We start from the raw sequence: 25,500 nt of genomic DNA on the forward strand, positions 1-25,500 counted from the left end.
TCACGTCCACCATTTAACGAGGAGGTTTATTTAAATGGTGAGTTTCTGAATGGCGCTGTTGTGGCGGGGTCTCCCCGGCGACAGAGCGGCACGTATCGACTGTTGCAGTGGTTGCGAGGCAGGAATCAGACCGCCTGCGAGTGTCTGGAAACAGTTTGCTCATAGTCCATGCCTACAGTGTTTTGTTTTCCGACCGATATTTCCCCATGGTAACCAACATAACCCTTTGCCATTAGTACATTACATTGTCTCTCGTAACTTCATTGAAAAAGGCGGCTTTTTTCAGCGAACACTGGTTGCTGCGGTCCTGTTTTGATATTAAAGGTATGTGTTTATGGTAGGACTATCCTCGCACTGTCGTCATGAATGCGGCGCCTTCAGGGTGAGCTTGTTCAGCTTGTTGGAGTGGTTTTCCCACATTTACATTGTAAATAGCACTTCTGCTTTCCAGGCTGTCATAATGACGGGGAGGCTGTGAACGACGGTGGAGACAAATAATCGTTACCGAGCTCGTTTTATTTTAATTAACGGGCGTTGAGCTCGCTAAGATCCGTCCTTACGTCATTCTGCAAAGATGGGCGGATGAGCACCAGTAGCAGCTCTGCTCCTTTTCACTCCTCATTTCATCCATCTCATCCTTCTCCTCCTCCTCCTCCTCCTCCCCTCTCTATCTGGGTGTGTCCTGCCTTATTGCGTTAGGAAGGAGGGGGGATCCCGCATCTTGGCTCATGGTGACTCCTCAGCTTGTGACCTCCAAACGAGGGCATAGCTCCTTCTGTTTTCCTCTGCTGCTAATTCACCAAACAAAGGAGCTCTTTGCAACATAAAATGAATTGCAAGGGAAACTTTGGCATCTTTCTATGGATATAGGTTACATTTTAGGGGGATTTTTCACGAGAGTAGTGGCAAGATGAGGTTTACTGCATCCCAAAAGGACTAGTTGATAACATTTCCCCATTTTCACTGATGAATGCATCATATTTCACCCACTGAGTCCAGAGGTCTGACATGTGCTATGTTTTTTGAAAGCAAATCATTAGTAATGCATTGGATCAGTACGATAAATGTACTTTGACAGCGCCTTTCTAGTCTTCAAACCACTTAAAGCAGTTTTACTCTACATGCCAACATTTTCCACTTAAACACACATTAATACACTGATGACAGGGCTGCTATACAAGGTGCCAAACTGCTCATCATCTGATCTAATGCTTGTGCACACTCACACACACCAATGGCAGTGCCTTCGGGAGCAATTCAGGTTTCAGTATCTTGCCCAAGGACACTTCGACATGCAGACTGGAGAAGCCAGGGATTTAACTTCCCTGACTCATTTACAAAACAATATAAATGTGACAGAGTCTATACAAAGTCTTTTTGACAGGTGCATTGGATCAGAAACTCTCACTTTATTTGCTAGATGTCAGACCCCACACATTTATTATGTAATGATAGATACAAGTGATTAACAACGTACAAGATTCTGAGGGAATTTCACAGGAGGTTATATTAAAATGTACATTCTGATGACTAGTATTCAGGGTTTTCCCCATGAAATGCTTCAGCTGAGGTGATCCACCACACAGATCCTGACGCATATTGTCTTGTGATGTTAACAGATGACGGCCTTAACAATTAGCTACACTCCATATAATGACTTTGTTGTGAGAAATGGCACCTCTGCTCTTTTTCCCTTAGGGTTAATGTTGTAATTTTGAATAAAAGAGTAATTGTTATTTCATGACGTTAGCAGAGGTGGTCTATGCTTCAGGCAAGGGTTTCTACATCTGCTATAACTAGAGGAGAAATGATTAGTTGATTAATTGATTAACTGACAAATAGTAATTTTTCAAAAAAACACAATTTCCAATTTGTCATCTTTTGAACATTTTAGCTTTTCTCTGATTTATATCACTATTAACTTATTTTGGTTTTGGTATATTGGTCAGACTCAGAAAATATCAACAGGTCTAATTAGTACTGAAAGTAATTATTGGTTGTAATCATTAGTCTTTGTAAATACACATAAGGAGGTGAACGTCTCCCAAATCTCAACAATGCAAAGTGCAGATTTATGTCTCAAGCGAGCTAATGGTTGATCAAATATCCTGTTGCAAAGTTTTCTCTTTTGTTCCTGTCAGAGTGTGGGTTGCAGTTACATGTTGTTCTAATCTTCTAGCAGGGCAGCAAACTGAATATCTACTCAAGGCTTTTAGTATTGTTGCCCGTATTGTCATTGTCCGATAAGAAAGCCATATTCAAGATCTTTCACTTTTTCACTGATGTACTTGTTTATTTTCTGATTGTTTTACGCTCTCGGAACATATTGGTTTGCTAAACGTAGTAGGACCAACAGAATGTAGACTGTGTGTAAATGCCTGCCATCGGCCGCACATGATCGTAGGAATTGGTCTGACTTTCTATGGGACACGTGTTACCCTCAATATTCCAAACGAAACGCACGTGAACATGAGCGACAACCATTTATGTTTGCTAACCACTATGTTTGAAGAAGCCAAAGTCCAGCTTTGTGCACCTAAGAATGGGATTGGTTTCCACTATATTCTTTCAGCTTTAATTGGTTGGCTCTTAATGTGGAAAATCAGCAGGAAATGCTTGATGTAATTGGTAGTAGCTTCACTTTAATTGAGAAATTACACCATGAAGAGACCGGGAATAGTTAGTGAATGGAAAAATAAAATTACTTCAGCACAGAGTTTATTTGTTTTTGCTTTTATTTGAGACTTCAATTACTTTAACATTGTCTTTTATGTGAGACTTCACTGTACAAATATCAGCCCCATAATGACTAGTGACCTGCCCCGGTGTGTGATTGAATGCAGCCTCAGACTCCCTGCACAGGATGATGGATGCTTATAGATTATTGATGGATGGAGCCACTAGTGGTCCAACATTTCATTATCCTAATAAATAATGCCTGAAAATAATGCATGATGGATATTATCTGTCCAACCTCCATGCTGAGGTTTACCTGTATACGGAGGAGCGCTCTGTTTGTTTCTGGAGCTGCAGCTGCTGAGCTCCTGATGATGACCACAGGAAGTGACGGGTGCTGACTCAGTGGGCCTTTCTCATTTCACTAATTTCCCCTCCTCGACTCCTTCCTCGTGTCTTAGTCCCGCCCACAGGAGATGCGAGCCGAGGAGGGGAACCGGGGAGAGAGGAGGGGAAGCAGCAGGCGGTTAGAGAAATGAGAAATCCTCTCCTCTGAGCGGTCATTTTAAAGAGACGTCCATTAATGATGACAGGAGGCACAGCAGCACTCTGTCTGATGGACAGAACTGTGTTCATGATGACTTATATATTTACTTTTAATTCATTCACAGTGCGGTATAATGAGACAATAACAGGCTACAGATGCGGACATACACACACATATATATATATATAGGTATATATATATATATATATTATATAAATATATACAATTTCAGAATCAAACAAGTACGAGAGCACTCACAGCATAATAACGTAACACTATCAGAGACTGGATATATTCCCCCCCCCCCCCCCCTCTCTGGTCGCTACAATAAGGAAATTAAATTACGGGCCAAAAGTTTTATTTACAAGTATTAAAAGTAAGCATCGGACACCAAACCAACTGAGACCTGTCTGTCCGCCGCATCTACGCACACACATACACACACTGTACAACACACACCTACAGCTCCTAAAGCATATAATATCAGGCTACAGCCATTGTGTATTTTATTATGTGAAGCACTAAATGGTTTTAGACAAATATCGACTCTTTGTTTGTAGATATCTACTAAACTAAAGCAAATAAAGAGAGGAATGTAGGCCTGTTATACTGAGTGATATATATTTTACACACTGCTCTGCTTTCTGCACGGACCTCACAGCTGTTCTCACTGTAAACATCGCGTCGCGATGAAAGCAGTTAATAAAATAATATCCAGGGGATGCATGCAGAGCTGTCATTGGCTGAGATAAGTCCGGCCGTGCGTCACGACTCTTTTAAACATCACTGTTGCCGGAAATGCATCCGCGGAGGATCCATCAGTGTATCCTCGATTATAGCTCCTCCAGAGAGCCTCCTCGGCGCTCGATCCTCGGTCCTCGATGTGCATTTAGAGAAATGAGATGTCCTTCAACATGGCCCGCCAAAAACCATTTCCGGGTCACTACCGGAGGACCGAGGATTCCAGGAGTCGAGGAGGGGAAATTAGAGAAATAAGAAAGGCCCAGTGTGTCCGTCCTCCTAACGTCCTGCAGGAGGAAAATAATAGATTGTAAAATTCATTTTGATTTATTATTAGTCAATGGAATTCTGTACCTCGCGGGAGTCACAGGGTGCATGCAGAATGCATTTACATGTAGCTTGAGGCACATACTGCGAAACAAATGTTTACAAACAAGAATTTTGCTTCGAAACCCTTAGCTGTATGCCGGTAGCAACGTATGCGTGTGGCGCAGTAGATAGAGCCTTGGTATGGGGATCAGATTCAAACCCCACTGCAGTCAACATGTCGTTGTGTCCCTGGGCAAGACACTTCACCCCAAATTGCTCCTGTTGGGATTGCCCACAGTATTGAGTATGTAAGTCGCTTTGGATAAAAGCGTCTAACAAGTAACATGTAATGTAATGTATGCCAAGGTTAACAAAACAAGCATGTTGGTTCCTGGGCCTAAATAACAAGAAATAAGTAGTTTTTGTGTAAGACGAGGAGGGTGTGTCTGTGTTGCTCCACGGTTGTAGGTTTTGTGGTTGTAAACACATCCATAATTCACCAGCAACCAATATTTTGTGTTTTCAATTATGAGATGCTTTTTAGTCTCATAGCCAACGGTTGTCTTTTGGAAGTGTTTTTTCCCAGTTCATACAGTGTAATGTTGAAGTGTGTTTTGAGATTTTCCTCTGTTTTATTTCTGTAAATGAAAGAATGAAGGAACCTTTAGTTGCTCGTAAAAGGATTTGGTCACATCATGTTCCTACCGCTTAATCAAACTCACCCCCATCCTTGTCTCCTACACCCGGGTATGAACAGAACCCTGTCTATGCGAATAATATTATGTTTCTTGCATGATCAGGGTATTTTTCACTCAGCACAAGTACTGTTAGGGTATTCACGATAATCCCAATGATGGGACTTGACACTATGAATCTGTGCTCAAATCCTCTATCTATAATTACAAACTGATGCTCCTCTGAACTGTTACACTTCGGAAAAAGCAGATGATGTGATGTGTGGCTGCACTGAACTGTGGGTGGCAAGCAGTGTTTCCGCCAGACCAGGGCTGAGAGGGCGTCCACCCCGAGAGCGGGAGGTGTGACGTCACGTTGTGTCACGTGACTTGAATTTTGAATTGAGCTGTCCCTTTATAGATACTATCTCTTTACGTATTAGTGATGGGAATTCATGGATGATGGATTTCTCCCTGTGTGATTGTCCAATGTTGGTTTTCAAAATGGCGGCTTTATAAAATTCTCTTTGACTCTAAATCTGCTGTCCTGGAGTTATAAAATGCAATGTTCATACTACTTTGCACTATTGGATCGGAGGCTTTACCACCGCTTTATTTTTGCCCGTGTGGTTTCTGGTGGAGCTGGATTTGAAATGTGCCAGACCAACCTGCTACTCTGACATTGAGGCTGTGATGTGGGATCTCAGATTTTCAGACCTGTAGACCACAGAATGAGTCTGAACCACGTGGCACTTACAGATCAAATCGAATCGGTTCCTCCCTCGCTGCTGTCGGGTCTTGAGTCGGTTTGTGACTTTCTAACTGTTTTATGATATTCATGATGCAGTTCATACTCAGACACAAATATTGCTACATGACTGCTGTCTGAAAAGTTGCAAAAAATCTAAAGTAATGAAAAAAGAGGCATTGCACCACACTGGCTCATGTTTCAGGTCATATTAATAATTTAATAGTGACATATGTTTTATCTTTTTACTTTGATACATCTGAGACATACAGAATATGTAATCTAAAATGTTTTTTTACAGTTCAAATGACAAAAATGTACTTTACATTGGTTGAGCGTAGTAAACTCTGTCTATGATTGAATCCTGTAGCTTTATAAAATATTATAAGATATGACGAGAATCATGTCTGTTGCTCGGCAGATTTTCACATTCAATGAATTCTCCTTGGTATTCATGACAAAACTGAATAATACAAATACAAGAATCACTTTACCTTAGTCATACATTTTATTTTGTATTGCATCACAAGAGGATGTAAATCCTTTTTTTAATGATCAATCTTTGAACAATGAGATTAATCGAATAGAAATTCAACAAAATAACTTATTAATGTTTTTGATCAATATCCGTGATATAATCTGTATATCTTCCCATGGCTAGTCTTGTGAGCAAGTGAATCCAGTCTAGAAACTTCTCTCTACTCTGATCAAAATGCGGACGATGTGTGTAAATGATAACCTCCGTCACTGAGTCAACACCACCTACAGAGAGTCATGCTCCCATAGCAGCAGAGTGGATATCGTTCACAGCTGAGTGAATTGACCAAACATACTGGACGTTACGCTGATGTGGACAGAGGTTTTTTTAAATTCAGTGAAATGTGGAAACCCCTCTGCAGAAGGAATCCCTGCCTGTGAAGCGCATCCTGCAGTGCACACTTAGTCTCTTATGTAAGTCCACATCAATTATTAATGGCCCAGCCCTACATTTAAGATATGGAAGCTCTCCTCAGTATGTGTGCTTATAAAAGAGCTGTTGGCCTTTATCTTTATTTTATAACCCTCTTGGCAGAAAAGGGTTCACCCCAATTCAATGGAGACCTACTGAAATATGACCTTGTCTAATGTTTTATTCATTAAGCTTTTTTTAAATGGTTATCTTACATTTTGAAAGCCTCATTTAGAATAAAAACCCTTTTTTGGCTGCAACGAGAAGCTCCATAGCTCTGTCTGTTGGTCGGTCCAAAAAGAAATCCCAACTGTTTTGGCGGCCTTCTGAGGCAGACATATGGCATTTGTTAGAGATTGTGTCGAATGCATTAATATATATGAATGTTTATGCGCACGTAGTTGCAGATATTTAACTAAACATTCATAGCAGACTGGGCTCTGGTTTCAGACAGAGGGTGAACAAAGGTGCTGCAGCACAGGGAGTATGAGAAAAATAAATACCTTTTTTGAACATTATAGCATGGATACATGTCACAGTAGTGCACAAAATACAAATATAAACCTGAGAATGAGCATAATAATCAGGTTAACAGTCTTTAATGTCAGGTATATAAAACATAGAATAAATGTACAGGGTTAGAACAGTCTTGAAAGTTACAAAACGGCTACATTTTGAACAGTTATGTTGTAAATGTTAGTGTTACGGCTGTATGTATTCCCTGTTTCTTTTTCCCTTTGGTTCCTCTACCCAGGTGTGCTGCATTGCTGTAACGAGGTTCAGACGAGGTGCACCTGGAGAAGGAAGTGCTTAAAAGCTCCAGTGCAGCAGCAGAAGAGAGAGGCCTCTGGTGTGGGGACTGCTGTGTTTCTGCCTCTCATCCTAGGATGGATAGTTAAACATTTGATGTGTTGGTTTTAATAAATCCTATGGATTTGATGATTTTAAAGGTGTCTTTCGTGTTCTATTTGGTTCAGTGGTGGAATTTTGTTAGCCCCATAGGGCCATTTTAAGGGTGGGGTGTAACAAATGGGGGCTCGTCCGGGATTGAATGTCCATGAGGTGTGGTCAATTTGTTAGCATTTGTCTGTATCTAGTGGCCGTTTGCTTTGTGGAGAGATTTTGTTTGAGTTGATGTGTGGTTGTTGCTGTTTGTTTAGTTGGGCATTTAATTGTTTCACCAGCTTGCAATTTCAGTGTTGAGCACCCTGACTAGTTAGTCACCGGGCAGGTTTGAAGATCTTGCCCGGTGGTAATCCTGAGTGGGGGTACGCTTCAGTGTATTGCTTTAGGCTATATCTATGGTCTTCGGTGATGCACTGAGTTCAGCGTTTAAAGTCGCCTCGAGCTCGGCAAGCCACTGAAGACTAGCTAGGTTAGTTAGCCATCTCCATCAACAGCTCAGGGTTGGGGTGCCTCACTACTGCTTGTTTTCCCAGTTTTTGCACAGCAACTTTTGACTCTACTTTTTTTTTGGCCACTCTGTGGAGCTATAATAAATGCACGTTCAGTAACTTGTGGTATGTGACTTTTTAGGTGGTGGTATCTGCAGTCCACATTAGTTGGGTCAATTTCGGGTTGCTGCTTAGGTGTAAGTAGGCAACATTTGTGTGTAGTTTACTACAGTGTGACCATGTGTGTTGTGGGTTGTTGCAGTCCACTTGTTGGTGGTCACTTGTGTGTTGTTGCGGTCATGTATTTAATTGTAGCAAATTAGTAGTTTGGTGTGCTCATGCCGGTTCGTCAAGTGAGCTTGTGTTGCTGGTTTCCTGCGTCCATCACAGTAACTTGTGCATGTGGTTGGAAGATCACATGATGTCCATTTTTGTGTTGTGGTAGTGGCAGTTCACTCGTGTTGGATCATAGTGTTGCTATTAGTGAATTTCATTTCATTTCATTTCAAACCTTTATTTATCCAGGTTGTATCCCATTGAGATCATTGATCTCTTTTTCAAGGGAGACCTGCTCAAGTAGGTTCCACATGAAACATTAAAAACATAGACAGAACAACAAAAAGGACATCATACAGTATCATTACAGGGATTACAATTTACATAACTATCCACATGAACCAACAGCTTCTGATTGAGTAGCATCCAACCAAGCTTTAAAAACATTTAGTGGCACCAGATTGCTCAGTTTCCATTTCAATTGCAGACTATTCCAGGACAGTGGAGCTGCGCATCTAAATGCTATCTTCCCTAAGACAGTCCTAGCAGTTGGCACATTTAATAAAACCACAGCATGCGATCTCAGGCAGTAGCCACTTACAATTCAATTTGAATGGCAGCAACTTTGTAGTTGGTCTACTTGTGGTGATCCTTTAGGTTTGTGGCTGTTGCACTCCACATTGTGTTGGACATGTCTGTTACGGTTTGTGTGTTGGTAAACGCAGTAACTTGGTTTGGCTTTGTAGTTTGTTTGTCACCTCATGGTGGTAGCCATTTTGTTTCATTGATTTGGCTACTTGTGTGGTTGCTGCTCATTCTGTGGGGCAGCATCTTAGTTGGCCCTGTTTTAGAGTTTGAATATATCTTCTTGTTCCACATTTGACCCAGGTTGACACCTTTTGTCAGCAGTCCTTAATCTGTTGTCTGATCTAATGCATTCATTTCATATTGATATATTAAGTCTGGTGTGCTTAAGTGTATGCCTGCATACAGCCTTGATAAAAGTCACTGAAATTCCACATTCATTTCAATGAATAGAATAGTATGGTGTTAGTTTTCTATTTTATTCATTGTTTTAAGGGTGGGGGTGTTACGGCTGTATGTATTCCCCGTTTCTTTTTCCCTTTGGTTCCTCTACCCAGGTGTGCTGCATTGCTGTAACGAGGTTCAGACGAGGTGCACACGAGGTGCACCTGGAGAAGGAAGTGCTTAAAAGCTCCAGTGCAGCAGCAGAAGAGAGAGGCCTCTGGTGTGGGGACTGCTGTGTTTCTGCCTCTCATCCTAGGATGGATAGTTAAACATTTGATGTGTTGGTTTTAATAAATCCTATAGATTTGATGATTTTAAAGGTGTCTTTCGTGTTCTATTTGGGTCAGTGGTGGAATTTTGTTAGCCCCATAGGGCCATTTTAAGGGTGGGGCGTAACAGTTAGGTATATGATTGAGTTCGAATACATTCCTTAAAAAATGTTAGCTAGCAACATAATTCGTTTTTTGTAAATGTGATGATAAAAGATTATCTGTGTGGAAATGTTTGGTTAAGGTGCTTGAAAATGTCTCTAATTTGACCATTTTAAACATACCGAACTCTGAAAATAAGAATTTGTTTTTAATAAAATAAATCCCCCCTGGTAATAATAAACCGGTCATTTAGACTTCGTTGTACGTCATCTCACATGCATCAGAGGGATGTGCAACACGTGTTCAGCGCTGCACAACGTATCTTAAAGTGCAGGTAACCATAGCAACAGTACTGATGCTTCAGGCTGGTGAAAAAAACCTAACCGTGGGTTGAACTGCCTACAAACACATGATTTAAAGACAAAACGATAAAGAATCCTACATAGAGACGATAATAGCAGCGGTGTTGGAGCTACAGGTTGTTAACGATAATCAGGCCGACTGTAAAAAGTGCTAATGTCTCTGGATTCTCAGCCAATAGAAGTGATTACAGATATCCTCATGACAGTTTTTGCACTGAGACCCCTTGTTGCTGATTTTTCACCCTGCACCTGCTTTTAACGGAAATATCCACACAGATGACATGGAGGCGTCAGCAGGATTGATGATTGTGTCAGGATGAGAGCATTCTCAGATTGACACACACTTACATAACGCCTGTGTGTTTGTGTGTAGGTGGCAGGTGTTAAGTGGGTGGGAATGTCGAAGTGTGTGTGTGTGTGTCATTGAAGATTTCTGCAGCAGGATGAACTTTCAATAACAGCTTTTTCCTCGACACAGTTTAAAAAAAGACAAATTCAGATAAAGATTTATGTCTTCCTACCTATAGGGTATTTAATCAATTGAATTATCAAATCTAATTATGTTAAGCTTGCATCAGTAACTACATTTTTTAAATAACTCAAAGATTCAATTTAGATCCGTAATCACTTTTATTGGCTGAGAAACCAGACAAAATGGTCGTTTTATGTGTGGCCTAATTTACAGGGAAAACCTGTAGCTCCAACCTGAAAATGAGATGAGAAGATAAATATCGAAATGTTGTATTTTAGTATCACATTAAGTCCAACAAAGTTAAAACAACCCTTATGCACCCAACTCAAAGGGTCCCATTTATATGTCACAAGAGGAACAGTAGAGGCATAAACTACAAATATAAACCTGATTAGCATAATAATGCCCCTTTTTAAAGTTAAACAAAAACACTCACCTTAAGTTCATGTTATTTACCGTCCTTAGACCAACATCTGGATTTCTTTTTAGCTTGACACAAGCAGCACGTGCTGATTTGTATACCACATTCAAATGAGGTAGAAACAAATCCAACAGGCAGACTGCTAAGTATACAGGAAGCTTGAGCATGTCATAAAGCTAAAAGAGAAAAGCAATACATCTTCAATAAACAATCAAAAAAGTAATATTAATAATGTAATGCAGCTGTGAGTATAAAGATGTAGTAAGGGGGCGGTTATTTCCTGGCTGCATGCATCCTCCCTTCTACAATATGTGAAATAATGATCTGGTTAAAAGTAACATCGAGATTATCAAAGAATACAAAATATAAAACAAAATGATGTGTGTCGTGTTCATGCATCTTTAAATTGATGATTTGAAAAGGAGGATTTTCGAGAAGCGTCTGTTTCATTTTTCCCTCTTGCCGGTCTAAATTTAACTTTTCTCACCTCCTGAAGGTGAAGGTGCTGGGACACCTTTGAGTGCGTGTGTGTGTGTATGTCTTAATCCTGATGAAGCTGTACTGATGCAGAAAGGTGTTAAAGCTTGTTGTGAATTTGATGAGCTGCAGTGAGCTAAGCTGGGTGTGTGTGTGGGGTTGTGTGTGTGTGGGAGAGTGTGTGTGTGGGAGAATGTTACATGCGAGTGGATTTCTTTTTCCACTGTATTTATGTTGCTATGAAGCTCAATGGTTCTTTTTTTGTGAGCTTTCTCAGCCGATACTCAGTCACAACATATTGATATGTCTGTAATTGATCTGGTGGTGAGCATGAATAATCCTTAACTTTTTTTTTGATTTTCTGAATATGCACTTGACGTGTATTTTAAGTCAAATACAATGGTCGCTTCTACGTGTTGGAGTTACGGAGATACCACGTAGAGACAGCAAGGAAACTGATTGGATGCTTTAGTTTTTTTCAACACATGTGTAAAGCTGCAAAGAATGATCCGAGTTAAGAAAACGTGAAGCAGCAAGTGAACTTACTGTTTCCTTCCAGAGACAGATACTCTAAGGCCCCACACACCAAAGAACACGTCCCGACGGAACACGACTGTTGTGTCGCCTCACGTCTCCTGCGTCTTGGCCAAACAGTCGCACTGGAACACACCGCAAAGACTTCAGCCGACGGCCAAGTAGCACGTACGAACTGCGCATGCATGAGTGGCAATAACTCTCCTTACCAGCAGGCGGCGGTAGTGTGTATTCGTCATTCAAAAGAGGCAACCGGAAGACAGACTGCGTGATATATACAAATAGCTACATGCTACAGCTCGAGCCAAGCAGCACAGGGATGAACTATGCCAATATTTTAACAGTATTGGTGCAGTGCCTTTTCAGTGGGGAAAGATATAGCAAATATGTGTGCCTATCCTGCTATTTGTGTTTATTCTTTTAATCACACAGCGTTAAAAAAAAATTAAAATGTGCCTACATAACTGTCAGTTGCAGCCCTAGCATTAGCATTATTTAACTAGCCTACTAACAGTATATATTTAAAACATTTTAAAATTACCATCTTGAACAGCTACAACATTAAAATACTTCTAGGCAGATTGTGGACAGTAACAACCTACATTTACTTGTACTGTACTGCTCCTCTCCCATTCAGGCAAATAGTGTTTCGCTAAGCTGAACAGCCAATCAGAGTGATTTATTTTGCCGACAGCCTCCGCAGGCGTCGGCACGGGACACACCAATCTGAGTGCCACAGGACGCTCATCGACTCATGTAGGGGCCTCTAAAGCTGGCTACACACCAACCCGATTTTGGGAGTCAGAGGCCGTCAGAGGCATTCGGGCATTCGCGGCGCCCTACTCAGGTTGGTGTGTCCCGCACCGTCGTCTCTTTACGGCACCTTTTCACACCTCCCGTGGCCGATTCTGCATCCCGACTTTGTAGCGGCCTGTGTAGCAGCCTTAACCTGTTAAGCCCGAGAGACCCCGGTACCGGGGCACTGCCGCAACATCTTGCAGGAAACAGTGTCTGAGGGCATGTTCATTTAATAAACTATGAATGTTTTATATCCCTGTAACGGGAAGAAACTCATCTAACTGATCATTTTTATTTATTTAAAAAAAAAAAAAAAAAATGCTAACGCTGAGCCTCTGAATTAGCAACGAGCGAAAAATGCTAACAGATTACTGCACCGAAAATCACTCACAAAACCTTATTATTTATCTTTTCTCCACATCCATGACATCGTTTCACTTCGTGAGGTGACACAGAATCGAAGGGTACCCTCATTATCACTCAATTATACGAAATCGCGACGTTATAAACAAAAACAGACATCAAAACATGTGGCGCTAGGTAGCTAAAAATGCTAACATGGTTACCTTGTCTCTGTAGTCTGCTCCAAAGTGGTCTTCAATGGCATTAAAACGATAAAAACGCTGCTGAAGTTAATCCATAGGTTAATCTAATGTGTCTGTGTCCCTTTGAAATGATTTCTGATAATCCATAAGCAATAAAACTGCTTTTCCGTTTCTAGATGTCAGAGCGAGAGATAGCTTCACTCTCATGCAAAACTACATGCGCAAAGCCCCCACCTTTTTGTTTTACAACGTGTGTGTGTGGGGGAATCCCCCTTCGATTCTATTGGCTCTAACGGTCAGAAAGAGGTGTCAACCATCAAAATCGACAAAGGGGGGCCAGAGATATGGAAAAAACCCCATTTCCACCCAAATCACCTCAGAGGTGGAGTTTCTTTGGCTAAACCTCTCTAAAAAGGTCAAATGTCACTTGTTTTGCATCAATCTTGATACAGGGTACTTATTATATGTTGTACTTTGGATTACTAAAGCTTTTAGTCTACCTTACCATCATCCAAGGGTAGTTTTCACTATAAGTAAAAAATAATTTTTGGACGGACACTATAATTTACAGTTTTTTACTATGTAAAATCTGAATTTTCTTTAAAATAAAAAACATCTATATTGTTCTGACTTTTCTACATCCAAGTCGCAGGTTTATCATTACTTTGAGAAAAAAGATTATTAATTTAACCCTTTTAGAAGGGAAGATATGGTCATTTGTTCTGCGAATGGCATTTTCGAGCCTGAGACCTGAAAAACAGGCTCAGGGCTTAACAGGTTAACGCAAGGCAAAACTGAACTGAACTAATGAGTACATGTACAAAAAGTCAGGTGATTTCAAGGCTAATGGGGAACAGGTGGAACCAAGTAGCAGGACAAACAATCAAAACAGGTGGGAAAACACGAAAAGACAGCAAGTTAAAACAGACATGATGTTGTCAATATAAAACGGGAAACTAAAAACTAAAAAACTAGGACCATTACAACTTGTGCCTTTCCCTACAGACTGCTGATTTTCACCTACTGTACTCATCACAGGGTTTTTGTTCAGTTGATGTTTTGGTGAAGAGGTACCTTAATTATCTTTTCAACCTTATTTATTCAAAAAAATACAAAACAAGTTGACATCAGGGTACGAAAGTTAAAACTAAACAAAAATGTAAAAAATAAAAATTATAATATTCAAAATAAAATATTTTTCAAATACATAGTTTGACCATATTTCTATAATTATAGGTAAAATGGTGCAACATTTAGTTGGAGTTAGTCCATCTCTTATTATCCTATAAATACAATTAATTTCATTATTTTATTTATACAGTCATACAATTAATGACATAGTTTCTTCTTGTAAATTACAGGAAGTACGAGACTGTTCAATAACATTTTCAAGTGTCATTTTTGCAGGGTATTTTGTATGTAACATTTTGAAAGAGACTTCAACCCTGTTATTGATCAAAGATGTGCTTCCAACTCACCATATTTCTATGCAATTGATTTCTCAACTAATTAAAGCCTAGAAGAATCTTTCTGGGGCAAAATGACACTTTGTAAGCAAATCATCATGTATTTAGTCATCAACTTCATAGAGGAATGTACTGCCTTTTTTAAAGGATGAATCACTGAAACCTAAGTATCTGAACATCTAAACGTCTGCATTGTTCTGCAATGTTCACATGAAACAAGTGAAACTTTGGCCAAGCCAGAAGGCAGTGTTAAATAGTCACGAAAGAGACTGCATGTTTACATCAGAAGCAAAGCATGCAGGGACACCAACTGCTCTCTGTCTGAACATTTCTTAAAGGTCCCATGTCATGCTTTTCCGGTTATTACCCGTCCCCTTGTGTGTTATGAAGGTTTTTATGCATGTAAACGGTCTGCAGAGTCAAAAACCCTCAAAGTACACCCTGTAGCGAGTAAAACTCTAACACAGAAAAGACCTGTCTATGCTGCCCCAAAACGGCTCGTTGGAGATTTCTCATTTTCCATTGTTTTCTTCCTGGGTTCTCTGACGTGTGAATACCCAAATCAACAACAAATGACCGGATTGGCCCATTTGGACCAATCCGGTCATTTGTTGTTGATTTGGAGCACCTCACACACCAGGATCCCTTGGCTAACTAACAGGGAGTCCCCATTGACTTGCATAGAGCTCCCTGAACGCTGGTAACAGACGAGTTGGGATCGCGGAGAAATGCTTTCCGAAGACCCATTCTCACAGCGTTATAAACCTTTTTCTTACTCAATATCAAGCCACACTTATTGTTTTTACTTCGGCTGTGAGTGTTTGTGTGTGCTCAGGATGAGTTTCGCTTGTTCTCGCTGTATCGCCGACCTGGAAACCTTTCCGCTCCTCGCAGCAGCGAGCCTCGCAACGTCCCGACCAATCAGAGCACACTGGGCTCACATGGAGGGGGGGGCAGGAGCTCCAACAAGCCGTTTAGGACAGAGAGTGAATACCAGGGGCCTCATTTATAAAGGGATATACGCTCAAAAAATGGCGTACGCCAGTTTCTACGCAATGTTTGCGATTTATAAAATACTAACTTGACGGGAAAATGTGCGGTCCTCCACGCAAACTCTAACCCATGCGTACGCACTAAGCACAACAACGGGAGAGACGAGAAACTGCGACACCGTTGGCAGAAGGAAGAATGGAGAGAAATATGTGGAAATAATACCATAAATAAAATGTTACCTCATTTATCATTTATGAAGAATTCATTTTCAAACATTGATTAAAGCCAATCTTAAAATGATTAAACAAACGCCTGTTTGAGACTCCTCAGTGCACACAAAAACATAACTTGGAGAAATAAATAAATACGGATATGTTATTTAAAACCACCTCGAATATGTTGTGTTAATGTTATGAAATGTTTTCTCATAAATGATGCGGTAAGCAGGAGGACAGAATTACGTCTAAACTGACGCCGTTTTGCATTTCTATAGGTTGTAGATACGAGCATGGTTTTATATACTATCACGTTTAATCGTGTTTTATGCCGTTTGCCAAGACTTGATAAGTCGCTCGTAAAACACAGGAGGTACAGTATGGAAACTAAGAACACCATATGTGGTAAATTGTACAGCTAATATAACACAATCCATTAGTTGTATTTCCTTTAACTGGTGGATTATGGATATATAGTTGCTGATCGACAGCTGGAACACAAACCACCAAATACAACAAAATAATTCAGATCCAGTCGTCATGACTCCACTCCGGAGGGATTCCCCGATCATTTCTTATAGTTTCTCATCAAGGGGGTGTCTCCTGTCCCCGGGACAAACACACTGCCTGAGGAAGGTTAGGTTATGTGTATTTTTTTTGTCATTAACTTTTTTCGGACCACTTATTTATTTATTTTGGTGACGATCCGACCTCCATGCTGCTACTCTGGTTCAAACTGCATCCACCAAACAATATGATTTATCTCGACCTCCCCAAAATAACCAAAACCTGACACGGTGTAAGATGTCTTTTTTAGCTGTTCGGTCGTAATTTCCTGCGATCTTCTTCATGCAGTCAGTCAAAATGAATGAATGAATGGGCGTTTCTTTGACTATTTATAGGCAAATATGGGCGTTACGTGAAGCCTGCAAAAGCTGCGCCGCATTTCGAGTTGATTGTGATTCATAAAGGGAAACAGGCGTAGGAAGTGCCGGTACGCACTTCCCTCGCCGGTACGCAATGTTTTGTGAATCGGAAAATGTCGGAACATTTCTGTACCTATTTTTTTGCTTTGTACTACGTAAGCAACCTTCTCACGTCAATCCTACGCAAGGCGTTATAAATGAGGCCCCTGGTGAATACACATACTATACAGAGATGCTGTATGAGAAACCTATGTGATTTTGGAAAATTGCACAATTTAAATCTATTCTAGTATACCTCAACAATGGAAATATGATCAGTAGAAATGGCCATGACATGGGCCCTTTAAACCTTATATATTATTCATTAAACAGACTGCAGCAAACTGAGTCAGCTCCAGGACTGAGCAGCTGTTTAATTCAGACCGGTTTTTGTGCAGATTCTGTAGGCCACTGTGTGTATTTGTGTATTTGTGTGTGTGTGTGTGTGTGTGTGTGTGTATTCAAAGCTGGCAGCTTACTTGGCATCCCTCTGCAGCATGTTAACAACTGATAAAGATGAGAGAATAAAGAGAGCGATGCTGCAGGAGAGAGAGAGTATCAGAGCAGAGAGGCTTTTACTGATAGGCCTGCAGAACTGAAACAAGCTTCATTATATCATCACTGTCTGAACCAACATTTTTAGAAATACAGCATCTTAATTTGTCATAACTGTGTGTTTGTGCGGTAGCCATTAATGTTGTATTTAAATGAGGTTTATCTTTGGAAGTTACTTTATATGTGACGTCTCACTCTCATCACAAACTGTATGTAGCTCAAGCTAACTAGCAGCTGAAGAATACTGTCTGTAGTAACCTTGCATGGCAGCTGGATTCTTGCAAAATGACAAGGCAGAATTACGTATCACACAAAAATGTAACTTGTCAGGCTTCAATGAACTTGTTTGTAGCTACAGGTGTGGTTTAGGTGTGTTGAAAGAATAAAAAAAACAATGGCATGCGGCTCCTGAAGAGGTTAGTGTAGATGCTATAATAGCATCAGTTATATTTACTAGGTGGGTTTAAAGAAGAGCAAAGAATAGAACTTGGGTTTTTTTCTCAGTAGAAAATATATTTTTTCCCGATCTTGTTCCGACTGGCCTTGGAAAGAGTTTGATTGACAGATTGTTCATGAAATCAGCGTCCAAAGTATTTTACAATGTTTACCATGGCTTTTAGATTGTTCTGTGTAAACAAACCATTGGCGCATTGGGTTATGTCTTTGTCCTAATGTAGTATATAAGGATTTTTAACAAAAGAAAAGGGATTGGATATTAAAATAAAAATGCTATCACAAATGAAGGTTTCATTAGGATTAAGTCCATATCACATTATTCGGAATTGTATATTCATATTTTGTTATATAGTTAATATTCTGGAAAGCTAGTTCAGAATCTGACGAAAAGGTTTTCTCAATCCAGCTAATTTATTGTCTAACATTATTTACAATCAGAGACAATAAAGGGACAACAGCAGAACCATGGTACATTTACTTTCAGTCTGAGGTTCAATGATCTACGATTTCATGTAAAGAGTGTGTGTTGGTGATTTGTACCATCTCAGAGATATTCAGACAAAGGTTTCGGTCAGAGGAGGAAGTGAGCAGATGGAGGGCCAACAGGAAGTGGAGGCTTGATGGTTTCCTCATGTTGTGTTGGCAACCATCAGGATTTCACTTCCCTCTTCTAAACATAGCCAACAGGTGCTGTTTATGTGTGTGAATATGTGTATCTTTGTCACTTTTTAGTCCAACGCTGGTATCTTTTTCACCTTTTCAATACCCTTTTTAAACAATTAAAGTGCAAGTTCATTGGTTAAAGATCAGATGAAGATGGCATATATTAAAAACTACTTCATACAGCTTTTTGTTTGTACTAATTCTGACTTCTGTCACACTGCAATTTAAAATCAGTTTATAATCCCGGTTTGATTGATGGTTCAATGCTGCACAGTTGACTGGTAGTCAGAGGCACAAGGGTCAAAATATCCCAATATGAATATTTTTCCAAGATATTGGCAAACTGAATACGTTCCTTATTGTGTTGGTGCCCCACTAACATTTTCAGAAATAATCAAATTGTAATGAAACAAAAACTTCAGTAAACATGAGCAGTGGTACCACACCATGCTGTACAGGCCACCAGTTACATACACCATCATTTTGTAACCACTGATAGCACATAGTATCTTTATTTCCATATTCATAGTGTGTCGTGATTTAATGATTCTGAAAGCTGAAAGCCACACTACAGTCAAAAGTTGAAAATTAAAAAAGTGATTAACTCTGTATCACTTTCATGATCTGTATTAGATCTATGTTAAATTGCATCAAATGAAACACATTCAAATGCAGGACATTGTAAACCCACTGCCAGTCATTAATCAGAGCAGCATGTGGCAGTGTCGGTACAGATTAACTGATACAAGAGTTGCTAGTTTGATTACATCTATACATATCCACAGATTTCACCTGCATCCTGTGCAAAATTCAGTGTACTGATGGCACTACCAATTTACAGTTAACCCAATGCACTTCTAGCTATTTCTAACTGCTCCTGCTTGTAACTGATTTTATTTCGAAGGACACTGTGTCTACTAAGTGTTGTTCCTGAAATTAAAGTTAAAATAGACAACTATTTAGCATCTTAAAACGCATCCCTGTTCGTATTGTGTGGAGGGAATGTCAAGGAATATCCATTCACGCTGAATAATAATGCGCACTATAAGTAAATTGACTTTGAAATGAAGGCCGTCATAGCGTTAAGTATCAGCTTTGCATTGCTGACCAGACGCATATCAACGAAAAGCGGATCCTCCCATGTCAGAAGTAGATTATTTTCAAATAAAAAAACAAATGTATTTGATTGTTTAAGCAGTGCTGCCATGGTTTCCGTGTTTTTTTTAAACATCACCTCGGCAGGTCAAGAGACAGATGAGTCAGGATGTGTGCGGCTCAACAGTTTTGTGGGGAATCCCTGCTGACACTCAGTCCTGGTTCCTGCTCAGACTGCAGACGCTGCACAGAGTCCCTGCTGGTTTGTTTCCTGTTGTCCTGTCAGTGTGATGTCGGGCTTTCAACCCGGAGCCCTGCCAACAGGGAACTCTGCAACACACACACTCACACACACGTCCATCCACCAGGTCTGAATCCTGTTGGTCCTGATTTCTGGTGTGTGTGTACTGGGCTTGTTGGTATGCAGTGTTTGTGTTGTAGAGCTGGGCATGGCTCTCTGTTGTTCCATGGTGACTGCACACAATCAGCACGCAGCCGCTCATCACAGAAACACACATTCTGCTGTCACAGCCCAGACGCTCCAAAACTGGGACAATCTGTTAATACATAAAAAACATCAGAAAGGAGCAGGGACCTGCTCGCTCCTCTACTGTTTGGGGGGGGAAAACTACTTTTGTATAAAGTTTATTTTATACTCTGAAAGTCGTTTAAACTTCAGATCTGGAGGTTTGATCTGTGACCTGGGGTCGTGTTTTTCACAGTTCAGATCCTTTAGCCGCGGCGCTGTGAGATCATGTGCTTAAAGAAACTGAAGTGGCTTTTCATTTCAAAGTTCACTAGGAAAAAAAGGGCACGTGAGAGTGTGTGTGTGTGTGTGTGTGTGTGTGGTTGCACATAGAGCATTTTGTCATGTGACTTTTTAAATATGACGATCTGATGAGTTCGGCTTTCAGCTTTAAAGGTAGACATTATGCTACGTCTAAACAAAAGTTTGACCTTGAACAAGACACTGAGCCATCATTTGTTCCTGATGTGTATTGGTAGGAAAATACATGTTAGTGGCTCTGGATAAAAGTGTTTCTGGCCTTGAAAACATATTTATATAGTAGTAAAATCTGGAGCTGAAGCACTGTAAAAGGTTGTGGCAGGTGAGGTTAGTGTCAGAAATAGTTGAGGGCAAAAGGTCAAATTGTCCAGGAATGAGGGGTTATTGCCCCATTAAGGGGACACATCATCATTCATAGTTATTTACCTATTCCTGCGTTTTACTTACACTGTAAATGCTTTTTGCACTATTAAATTGCAAGGTTTTATTTGTATTATACTTTATGTTGCATTGTTAGAGGAGCCTGGGACTTATTATTTGTATTGCCCGAACAATCTTTTTGTGCTCTTTGAATCATTCTGTCAGGTACCTGCAGGACTCTGACATGTCATCATGTCGACGGTGCTGTAGATCCTCTTACTGACCACAGAGAACAATGTGTCAGTTATCACCTCCTTCATCACATTCCTCTCCTGAATAAGACCCTGTCACACTCAGCTGATCTCTGATTGGCCAGTTAGATACACCTCCTCCCATCCATCCACATGAATGGCAGCTTGTGTTTTCTGCTCCGCTCTATGACAGCCCGAACGGTTATTTCTCATAAAAAAACTGGAATGTTTGGTTTTACATTGTCCAACAAACAGCAGACTGTGAGGCTTTCCCCCCTCTCTGCCTCTCGGTCACAAGATGCTCCAACAACAGCAGTCATCTGAGGCTGAGTAATGTGCTGTCTCACCGCTCAGGGCTGGAACAGGCTCTTGGGTGTTATGGGGTGTTTCACTGCACAGTAGGAAAGGAAATGTCCTCACAAATGTGCACAACAGAGTGTGTTTGGACTCCAGGAAGTGCAACAGTCAGATTAGGTTGTCTTGGTTTCACTGTCGTAAAACAACAACCTTTAGTCCTTACCTTCATGTGTTTGTCTTTTTTAAGATGTCTTTCTTTTTTGTTGTTTGTATGTAATAAAAAAAAAAAGTTTGGTGTAGGACTCTAACTAATAGGCGCGTTCACACCGCAGTACTTTTCCCACTTTAGTTCCGATATAGTTCCGAAATGTCGCGTTCACACCAAAAAGAGCCGGAACAAAAATTAGTTCATCAGAACCTTTTTTACCCCCTGCTAGAGAGCAGGTACTTTCGTGGTAGAAAAAGGTTCCTATGTCTGATTGGCTGGGCGGAATGCAAACCACGCCCCGTAAAACTCCCAAAAAGTTTTGTGAAGCCGCCATTTTGTTATCCTCGCATTAGCATTATTAGCATTAGCATTAGCCCAGCGCAGAAACGCAGAGAGACTAACTTATGGCAACACAAAAGAAAACATGGGAGCGGTGGAGATGAGGAGGTGTCGGCGTTCTGGCGATTTACTCGGAAGGCTTCAGTAGAAGCTGCTGGGAGTCCCAGCAGCTTCTACTGAAGCCAGTCCCCAACTCCAGGACTTCCGGCTGGGGACTTCGGGTGGCAGTATACGCCGTGAAGTTGCGGCCTGCCAGTAAACCCAAAGCAGAAGAAGAAGTGACGTCAGCGGCTTCATTTGCCTAATCCTCCCCCAGGGATTTATTCCGGTGGGAACGCGATCTGTTCAATATCCGAATATTCGGGTTTCAATCTCGTTATTCTGATATTCTTTTTTTTAATTTTTTTTTATTTTTGATTGAATTTATTGAAATCTCTAATATCAACGTAAGAGCTTGTGCCTCTTCGGGGGGTGCTAACACTTAACCATAAACTTTATTGTTTACTTTCTCCGTCTTTATATGTAGATATGACTTTTCTCCGTTAATCTCCGTCACGTTGTTTTCCATAGCAACAACAACTTCCTGTCAACAGCGCTAACTCTCCTTCAAAATAAAAGCATGTCCATAACAAATAGGAAGCCAAGCCAAATTACACTTAAGACATATACAACTGCAACAAAAGTAACAAACACAATGCAATATCCTTTTCAATTTCAAAGAACACAAATTGGGTTGTATACATTAACAAATAACTATAAAACAACAATACTGTAGAATAACAAAATGAATGCCGTGAATAAACCGAAATACACGTGTTGAAGCGGTTTGCTGCTGATTACTACGCAGCATATGTTATACATATGTATAGATCAGTGTGACATACACTTTCTGAGGAAGTAGTTCTCTTAAGTCCATGGAAAATAAAAGCCTATAAATAGTCATGAGTGCATTTCAGAAAGGAACTGCTCATACCTTATTCAGCATATTTGCATTGGTGCCAATTTGCCAGAATGTTAACACAAGCTGAAAATATTACACTATGTTCCTGCATTAGAGGAGAGCTGATAAAGACCAGGAGTTCCAAAGATGCAGTTCCCCTTGATAGTGAAAGAGGTGTGTTTTTCTGCCTGAATCTCCCAGTTTGGGTCCTGCTGGTCTGTAAGGACATTTAACTCAAAGAGTCTGCAGCATGAGTCTTCAGCAGAAATCAATCTGTTGGACAGGGGGACTCTCCTGAGACAGCCCGTCATCTTACGGATGAATAATGACTCCTGCTCTATGATGTAGACCTGACCTCCTCTGCTGATGGTCACATTGATTTTTTCTCTTTTCTTACTGGCTCTTTCATTTATTCCTTTGATTGACAGGATAAATGTAGCTTCTATATATTTTTTAACAGCCTGTCCTGGGGCTCTGTGTTTTTGTTGTTTCCTGCGATGTACCATCATTGATTAGTCCTCCAGCCCAACGGAGAACAACCTGCTGCTGTCTGGTTGCTGGCTAACAACAAAACAGGCCCCTGAATATCCTTAAATACAGTTCGAAGAGAGATCCCCTTTCAGGAAGATTTCATGCATTGTTTCACAAGAATGGACTTATCTCCTATTTACATCAGATATGAGATCAGTTGTTGGTCAGCTCCGCCAAAGCATCCCAGACCTCTAAGTAAACCAAGAAAAGTAAAAAGTACCTCCATAAGGAGTTCAGGAAGGAATGTTTCTATTGATTGATTTATTGATTTGATGTGTCCACAGTGAAAACCAGAAAGCTCTTAGTGATACTGACGGCCTCATCCATCACTGTAGTTAATAAGACAGCATGACATCTGTGAGTTTTAACGTTTGGCTGTGAAGACTACACTTTATCAAACAGTACAGTTAGTGCCAACACTCTGTCAGACAGTAGACCAACTTTCTCAGTTCTACAAATCTGTCCTGCTTATAGCTGCAATTAACATTCATTATTTTTTGTTTTACTCAATTCTGAATGGAAAAAAACAACCACATTTCTCTGTCAAGGCCTATGGTGTGTCCTCTTGCTCCACTGATGGTGCAATTCGGACATCTGTGTGGCACATCAGAGCTGGGCTCTGGTTTCAGACAGAGGGTGAGAAGAGGTGCTGCAGCACAGGCAGTATGAGAAAAATAAAGACCGTTTTGAAAATTAAAGCATGGAAACATGTCACAGTAGAGGCACAAAATATGAACTGAACATATTTAAGTCTAATGTTGAGTCAATATGGAAAGTGGAAATATGTTTTATTTCTACATGTTTATATCTGCTCCTGATTTCCACCTTGAGGCGGCGTTCACATGAATTTGTATATAGGGAACTCCAGGGTGCGTACGGGTGCTGGAAATCCTTGAAAATGCTTGAAATTGTACGAGGTGTTTTCAAGGTTTGAAATGTGCTTGAATTTTGGGAATGGTGCTTGAATTTGGGATAAAGTGCTTGAAATTGTAAATGCTTTACTTCGCTTTTTAGATTAAAAGAAAATAAAGAAGTCGGAGCGCGCTTAATTGCTTCGCTTTTACATAAAACAGCTCCGCTCCGGCCTTCCCGCGCTATGCGCGTGACCGGCAAGTGTTTTTGTTACGTGTGTGACCTGGGCATTCTGATGAGAGTGATAGATGACAGTATGCCAGGAGGTTGCCGTTTCAACGAGCGTTGGCTAGCAGAAGACAAATACAAGCCATGGCTAAGACGAGGGTCAAGCGAAGCCCAAGAGTAGCCTCCTGCAAAGTGTGCAACAATAACGATGCGAGAGTCTGCGCTGACGAGCCACACACCACACGAAAGGTACGCCAGAGTAGAGCATTTTAGATTAGGCTATCGTTGCATGTAAAATACATGACACTTTTCTCTGTGCGCGGCAAAACAAGCTCGCCAAAATGGCTTCACTAGTCTGGCAGTATTTTAAGTGTCCGAAAATGACAATAAAATAGCGGTATGCAACGTGTGTGTGAAGCAGAAATCCTGCAGCTCCACCCGCTGTGACGGACCGGTGAGCGGAGCAGAACACACATTAAGAGTTAGACCTAACACACTTAGCTATTTTATCTACCTCTGGAACAAGCTAAATTAGTTATAAATATATGTATTCTTCACTGTCGGGTCGCTCATTACTGGATCAGCGAGCTGCAGGAGATACTGACGGGCTGTCAGGAGAGAGAGAGGGGGAGAGAGGAAAAGAGAGCGGTATCGGCCGATACTGATTCCGGCGATCGGCCCCAAAATTGGCGATCGGAGCATCCCTAATAATTGTATATGATATGTTTTATAAAGATTGATCATGAAAGTGTTATCAAAGCTGGTAAAGTTGCAGCTAGTTTGAATGGCTTTGTATACTACAGAGTAGCTTGTGAATTTACTCCAGGTGGAACTAAAGTCTGATTTAACACTTGATTATATTTCACATCATTCATCCACATCTGTAAAGTAACTAAAGGTATTAAATACATGTAGTGGAGTCAAAGTACACCATTTACCTCTGACTTGTGTTTACTGCCAACCTAAAAGTACCTCA

The 25,500-nt window shown here is 40.6% G+C and overlaps 1 protein-coding gene across 5 annotated transcripts in view; it reads left to right on the forward strand.

Moving 5' to 3' along the window:
• LOC117489423 (plasma membrane calcium-transporting ATPase 1-like) overlaps nucleotides 1–25,500 on the forward strand; it is a 116,634-nt gene that overhangs the window by 1,299 nt on the left and 89,835 nt on the right. The window lies entirely within an intron of this gene.

The sequence above is a fragment of the Trematomus bernacchii genome, unplaced genomic scaffold (assembly GCF_902827165.1).
Source record: "Trematomus bernacchii unplaced genomic scaffold, fTreBer1.1, whole genome shotgun sequence".
In the NCBI taxonomy this organism is placed as follows: Eukaryota; Metazoa; Chordata; class Actinopteri; order Perciformes; family Nototheniidae; genus Trematomus; species Trematomus bernacchii.